Source organism: Gossypium arboreum, chromosome 11 (genome assembly GCF_025698485.1).
Source record: "Gossypium arboreum isolate Shixiya-1 chromosome 11, ASM2569848v2, whole genome shotgun sequence".
NCBI classification, from domain to species: Eukaryota; Viridiplantae; Streptophyta; class Magnoliopsida; order Malvales; family Malvaceae; genus Gossypium; species Gossypium arboreum.
Window position 1 is genome coordinate 49,472,236 of NC_069080.1, and position 8,262 is coordinate 49,480,497.

The following is an 8,262-nucleotide window of genomic DNA, read 5'->3' on the forward strand; positions in this document are numbered from 1 at the left end:
TGAGCTTTTCTTCATGGATAACATCGTTTTAATCTAAGCATTACATAATTTCATATTTTTTTGTTTTTTTAAGAACAAATCAAATATTTAAGAACTTTGCTAAAAATAAAACATAGCTAAGCAATTTATTCAAATCAAATCTCGACAAATATAGGGATCAAATTAATTGAAGGGATTTCAACAATAATGGGTTACGGGTTAATATTGAGGGTAAATCAATGAATGGCTTGTTAGGCTCAAGGGGGTTCACTAAGGGTTAATTATGATGGTAGGTTTTTATGGAATGAGTGGGTTAAACCTAAGTGCCTTTATCATCTCAACATATTAAATCGATGGTGTGGTCTTGACATGCATAATCAAGCAAGTTCTAGAATAACAATTCAATATTGACGCACTCATAGCAATAATAAAAGTGAGCATGAAAGAAATAAAAGATGCTCTAAAGGCTTAAGATCTCACAAAAATTATGGCTTTTTGATGTTAAACCTGTGAATTTCAACTCAAGATAATTCCTAAACTTGGGGAAACAACCAAAAAAATTTTTAATTCTCAAAAATCAACTTTATCATGCTTGATTCTCTAATTCCTTAAAGTCTAACAATCAATGCATAAATGCCTATGTTTTAATTCAAGACATAAAAATCATAAATTAATCAAAATTCATTCTAATAATGATATGAGAAGATTATTTGAGAACAAGAAAAAATTCAGGGATTTTTCTGATAATGATATAAATATCCCCCCATACCTAAGATGTACATAGTCCTCAATGTACAAAGATATATAATAGTGATATAAATATGATATTGAAAGAGAGAGAGAGAGAAGTGAAACTGCCTTGAGATTGTGGATGAAATCCTTGGATTCGCTAGAGTGGGAATTGAAGATAAAGCTGAAGGAAAGGCATGATTTTGAGGGATAAATCAGAAGACACTACTGTGAAGGAGAGTTAAGGGAATAGTTCGATGATTACCATAAAGATAGGTAGAGTTTAAAAATATAAAACATGAGTTTTCAAAAATAAATAGAAATAAAAGTAAAAAAATAAAAATAAAAAGAGTTTGAAAAGAGGCACGACCGTGTCGCCCAAAATAGTCTCACACGGCTATGTCACACGACCGTGTGGCTCACGTCTAGCTTGTGTTTATCGCGAAATGAGAAATCACTACACGGCCTGAGGACACACCCGTGTGTCTATGCTGTGTGGTCACATGGTCGTATCGCACGACCGTGCACGATGTGATTCGCTTCTCCAACGCCCGTGTATATATGCGCATGCCCGTGTTTTTTTGACAGTCTCGGCCACTGATGGTGACACGAGCGTGTTGCACGCCCGTGTTAATTTCTCAGTTTCTTCCATGGGTGTGGCACACGCCCGTGTTATTTTGACAGGATTGCCTACGACCATGTCACAAGACCGTGGCAATGTATTGAATCCCGTGCTTTGGAAATATTTTTGCTCTGTTTTCACATGGCTATATTGCACGGCCGTGTTGCCCCCCGTGGTATGGGCATTGCCTAAGGCACGCCTGTGTGCCTGGCCGTGTGGATGTGGAAAACTTGTGTTCAAGGACTCAGTTAGTGATTTAGATGTTAAAAACTAAAACTTAAAGAAATCAACACTGTTAGTGCTCGAGTTGCCTCTCGAGAAATGCTTATTTATAGTCTAAGCTCGACTTACCTCTCTATTGTGTGGTCATGGAAGTGTGAGGAGTTTACACTCCTCATTCCTGCTATCAAACTCAAAATAAGGTTTTAGACAGGTACAATTTACCTTAAAGGTGCCGAATTTAGGATGAATTACCTCGACTGTACCATATGGAAAAATGCTAAGTACTGTAAGAGGGTTTCCTCCATTAGGTTTGAAAGTGGCAATACGAGGGTCTACTGCATCTAATAGTACTTTGTCCCTAACCTTAAGTTGATGTGGTGAAACATTGAGCTCGTCATGGTGTGGTTTTGGTCTATTGTGTGCTCTTGGTTTCTGTGTCCGCCATTCATCTAGTTCCTCGATTTGTAGCCTTCGTTCTTCATAGGTGGGTCTTTTGTTGTTACTTGAGCAAGGCTCATGTATGCTTTTTGAATGTATTTCCTACAAAGAATGTTGCACCACATGATCAATATTAGTAGAATTTCGAGCTTGAAGAGTGATTGTTTCATCACCTACACAAAGTGTGAGTTTACCTGTACCAACATCAATTATAGTTCTAGCAGTTGCTAAAAAGGGCCTTCCTAAAATTAAAGGCACGCCACTATCCTCTTCTATGTCTAGAACAACAAAATCGATTGGGAATATAAATTTGTCAATTTTAACGAGTACATCTTCAATAATGCCCCTAGGAAATCTAATTGTTTTATCTACCAATTGAATGCTCATCCTAGTTTGTTTGGGTTTCCCAAGACCTAGTTGTTTAAACATTTTATAGGGCATGACATTAATACTAGCCCCTAAATCAGCCAATGCATTATTAACATCTAGGCTACCAATTAAATAAGGAATCATAAAACTCCCTAGATCTTTCAATTTGTTGGCCAGCTTCTTCTGCAGAATGGCTGAGCAAACTGCATTCATCTCCACATGCGATGCCTCATCCAACTTCCGCTTATTTGCTAAAAGCTCCTTTAAAAATTTAACTGCGTTTGGCATCTGTGAAAGAGCTTCAATAAATGGTAAGTTAATATGCAATTTCTTTAATAGTTTAAGAAATTTACCAAATTATTCATCTGTGCGGTCTTTCCTTGTCACATTGGGGTATGGCACACGAGGTTTGTACTCTTTACTTACCAGTTTCCGCTCACTGTGATCCACCTCATCCTTACCTTTACTTACCATAATTTTTTACCTCGATTCTGGTTCAGGTTCAGCTCACCCTTCTTTTTCTCGAGCGGTAATCGCATTGAGTTGTTCCCTTGGGTTAGATTCAGTGTTACTTGGCAAGCTACCTTGTGGTCATTCAGAAATTAATTTGGCAAGTTGGCCTATCTGAGTTTCGAGCCCTCAAATTGACACTTGTTGATTCTTAAGTGTTGTTTCGGTATTCTAAAAATGAGTCTCTGACACCGAGATAAATTTTGTTAGCATCTCCTCAAGGTTCGGCTTCCTTTCCTGCTGGTAAGGTGGTGGTTGAAAACCTGGGGGATGTTGTGGCCTTTGATTTCCTTGACCACCCCACCAGAAATTGGGATGGTTCCTCCAACCTGCATTATAAGTATTACTGTATGGGTTATTTTGAGATCTAGAATTATTGTTACCCATATATTGAACTTGTTCCTCCTCGGTGCTGGGGTTGAAGGATTGATATGCTATGTGTACTCCTCCTCCATTTGAATCGCATCTCATTACTGGATGTACCTGAGTAGAACCATATAAACTGTCAATCTTTTTATTTAAAAGTTCTACCAGGTTAGATAGCATAGTAACCGCATCGAGGTTGAAAACACCAGCTGCTTTTGTCGGCTTTGTTCTCATAACTTGCCACTGATAGTTTTTCAGTGACATTTCTTCTATAAATTCATAAGCCACTTCAGGTGTTTTGTTATTGATAGTCCCACTAGTAGCTTCATCGATAAGTTGCCTTGTTGAGGGATTCACACCATTATAAAACGTTTGAACCTGCAACCATAAAGGCAACCCATGGTTAGGACACCTTCTCAATAGATCCTTGTATCTCTCCTATGCATCATAGAGTGTTTCTAGATCCATCTGCAAAAAAAGAAGAGATATCACTCCTCAACTTAGCCGTTTTAGTCGGCGAAAAATATTTAAGTAAGAATTTTTCAGTCATTTGTTCCAAAGTAGTAATTGACCCTCGTGATAATGAGTTCAACCACCTTTTAGCTTTGTTTCTCAACGAAAAGGGAAAAAAACCGAAGGCGAATGGCATCGTCAGAAACGCCATTGATCTTAAATGTGTCGCAAAACTCTAGAAAATTCAATGATTATTTGGATCCTCATCCTGCAAACCATCAAACTGAACAAACTGTTGTATCATTTGACCCGTGTTAGGTTTCAGTTCAAAATTATTGCAGCAATAGCGGGTCTAACTATACTTGATTCGACTCCTGTTAAAGTAGGTTTAGCATAATCATACATAGTACGAGGCGCAGGATTCTGATTTACTGGATTAGAAACAATCGCAGGAGGTAGCGAAATTTATTGATTTTTAGCCATCTCCTCGGTTGTGGTGGAAATATCTCTTGCTCTGTGTATTTTAGGCTTCGCCTTATTTCTCTTTGGTTTCTGTGAGTTGTGCGATCGATCTCACTGTCAAAAAGTAATGGTCCCGAAGGGTTTCGTCTAGTCATAAACTATAAAAACCTGCCAGAAGGAAAAAGAAATTTTAGTAAAATTAACAAAACTAAAATAAAATTTAAATTACAATAAAATAAATGGCTAAAATAATAAAAATTAAGTGTTCCTAATATCTTAGTTCCCCGAAAATGGTGCCAAAAACTTGATGTGAACAAATCGTGATAAGTTTTATAATTTATGAATGACCATTCTTGAAAACTAACATTATCACGACAAAGGCAAGCGCACCTATCAAACAGTAGTATAGCTTATGGCAAGAATGGAATGTCGAACCCAAAGGAACTAAAAGTATTAGTATTAACTTTCTTTTTATTATCTAGCCTAAAAATAAAGAGATTCATTTTATCTAAACTAATTACTAAACTTAGAATGCACAGAAAGTGAATGGGGGAAATAACTTTTGGGAAAACAAAATGATTTGGACAATACCTAAGGAAAAATCCACCTAGATTTCACTTGTTATTGACTTTGAATTAGACAATTTATTCATTTGACTTAATCCGTAGAAATTCTTAATTTATATTATTATCTCTCTCGAGACTAACAACGTCTAACCCTAGGTTGATTAATTGAAATCTCTTTCTAATTAAAACCCCTAGTGTTGCATTAACTCGATTTATGGATTCCCTTATTAGGTTTCACCCTAATTCAGCAAAATTATGTCACCCTATCCTAGGCGTGCAATCAACTCCGCTTAATTATGTTAGATCTACTCTTAGACAGGGACTTTTGCTCCTCTGAATAAGCACATCAAAACTTGAATTAATATCCTGGAATATCAAAGCAAGAATTAAGAACACATAATTAAGAACAAATCGAATATTTATCATATAATTCAGATAATAATAACAAGATCTGTCTTAGGTTTCATTCCCCTTAGGTATTTAGGGGGTTTAGTTCATATTTATGAAAGAAAACATCTTAAAAGAATAATGATAACAAAACATAAAGAAAACCCAAGAACTCTTGAAGGGAATTGAAGGGAGATCTTCAATTTTGAAGGTGAATTCGGCTTCTGAGATGGATCAATCGGCTTCCTTCGAGTAATTCCTTCCTTCTTACTCTCTATGTCCCTTCTAGGTACCTCCTGGGGTGTTTATATAGGCTTTAGAATGCTTCGAAACCCTCAAGAGTGGCCTTTTTCCGAATAGGACTAGACTTGGGCTCAACAGGGACACCCCTGTGTGACACGCCCGTGTGAGATGGCTTAGGCCATGTTTTAATCTGTTAAATAGACACGGGCGTGTGAACTACCCATGTGTGGAAATCCAGGCCGTGTTTATTTCCCACGTTGACCCATTTTCTCCATTTTTGGCCTGTTTCTTGATCTTTTTACTCTCCTATGCTCACCTAAGTATAAAACATGAAATTAAAGGATTAGGAGCATCGAATTCACCAAATCTAAGGTAAATCATTCATAAATGTGCTTAGCATGGGATAAAATATGTATAAATTATGGTTTATTAGTTATGCTCAAATGTTTCATGTGATGGTTAGATGTGGTATATAATGAATGGACATGTGAAATGTGGCCAAATTATTTGGAGATGGTTAGGTCATAATTGGCAATGATTTATAAAATGAGCCAAGTATAAAATGTGATTATTGAAGTGGTAATCCTTAATACAAAAAGGATAACCTAACATGTGCTAAACCAATGAGATGAGGTTAGCATGCAATAGACTTTGCCAAGGTGGATTATGGAAATATTTAAGCCATGTTAAATACCATTGAAGTTTATAAATGTGTATGTGTAACACCCCTTACCCGTATCCTACGTTGACACAGGGTACGAGGCATTACCAGACTTAAATACAGTCAATCATGTAAAAAACAACTATAAAATATTGTTCTATTTAAAAAACTTTCATACATATGATATGGGCCTACAGGGCCCAAAACATACATTCAGGGTGGTTCGTGACCAAACAGTAAACATATAAAACTTTTGCAACACTTAGAAAATTTTCACACTTTAGAGAGTCACACGTCTGTATGGGTTTCACACGCCCTGTGGCTTGGACATGCTCGTGTCTTTAGACCGTGTAACTTTTTCTTTATGATGTCAGCAAACATTTAGAGTCACATGGCCAAGTCACACACCCGTGTGCTAAGGCCGTATCCCCCACACAGTTGAGACACACGGCCGTGTCTCTGCTTGTGTGGTTAACACTTAGGCTATTTTCCAAGCCTTTATGTTACCCTTAATCCTTCAAATCTTTATACACACTAAGGACACATATCGTGACATCATTTTAATGATTTAGCATCTCATATTAAGATACATTCATAGCATTAATACCAACCATATATGGCCAACAAGCATAATCACACCACCTTATCATGAGCATTAGAACATAGCATAGATAGATATCTTCACAAACCATAATCAAAATAAGACACTCCTCTTGGCTATATACAAATAACTCAATATAAGCCAACATATTTGTCTAATCATAATAACACATAACATAAAGATAATTCCCTATACATGCCACTCACTTAAAAATGTTTAACATATAACAATATTACAAAGATGATAGCTTGATAGTGTGATGCTGCCTTCGACGATCTCCAATCCCGAGCTAACCTGACTACATAAAATAAAAGGAAAGGAAGGGAGTAAGCTTCATAGCTTAGTAAGACCGCATGAAAAATAGTAAGCAATTATCAACTTGATCCTCAAGGTAATACAACCATATTTGCACTTTTACTTATGCTCAGGTCAAGCTGTTTTCTTGAGTGACAGTCACTAAATTATTTATATTTGGAGCTACCAAACTAAAAATTAAGATCCTCTAATTTTCCCTAAAACTAGACTCACATATATTATTACCATAAAATTTTTAGAATTTTTTGTTCAGCCAATTAGTACAGTTTATTCTTTAAAGTTACCCTTTTTTTGCTATTTGATAGTTCTAACCCCTCTTCACTAAAAATTAATTATCTTCTCATACGAGATTCGAATGATGTTTTGATTTGTTTCTTTTGACAATAAACTCATTTAAGAATATAATCATATAAATTATAACCCGTAATTATTTTTTTAAAATTTTTAATGATTTTATCAAATCAGAACAGGGGATTTCGAAATTGTTCTGACTCTGTTTCACACAAATTCAAATATCTTAGAATATGAAATTCTTTTTCTTACCCCATTTCCTTTATGAGTTACTAGACTCGATTAGATTTAATTTCCATATTTTATTCAATCTCTAACCCTCTTTCTACTATTTTTGGTGTATTTTCCAAGTTGGATTACTGCAGCTGTCCCAAATCTGTTTAGTGTAAAATAATGGTAACTAAGCTTATAACAACTTTACAAACCATTTTAAACATCATGGTGAAAATACATATTAGTACATCATAAGCAGAGAACCATAATCACAAGGTCATCAATATTTCATTCTCGTAGGCATATCTTACTTATTTGTATCCTTACCAAAGTTGCATCATTTCATGATCCTAACAGCATTTGAGCTTTGAGTACATACCTGTACCTTTTCGACATGCTCACAACATTTCATAGTTTGTTCATAATACATAAATGGACATAAGCACAACTTACACAACACTATCAAATACAATTCATATATCATATATCGAGCTCACATCTCATACGTTTCAAGTAGGTACCTGTACCACTCACAACATGGTCATAACCTTTCTCATTTAGCTTAAACCGTAAATATCTCCGTTGAACCATTCGGAATACTAAAGGATATTTGATAAGCCCAAAACATAGGGTAGGATGACAATGCCATGTCCCAGACATGATCTTACACTGGCTCATACATCAAGTCGATGCCATGTCCCAGACATGGTCTTACACTGACTATCGCGATTAAGGCCGACACCATGTCCCAGACATGGTCTTACACTAGCTCTCGTCTCAATCCGATGCGATGTCCTAGATATGGTCTTACACTGGCTCTCATAATGGTGCTGAT

The 8,262-nt window shown here is 36.1% G+C and overlaps 1 non-coding gene across 1 annotated transcript; it reads left to right on the top strand.

Moving 5' to 3' along the window:
- The first annotated feature begins 3,629 nt into the window (after positions 1-3,629).
- Positions 3,630-3,737, top strand: LOC128285085 (small nucleolar RNA R71). Its single transcript, XR_008275500.1, has one exon. It is a non-coding gene; the product is annotated as a small nucleolar RNA R71 (small nucleolar RNA).
- Positions 3,738-8,262: the final 4,525 nt, after the last annotated feature.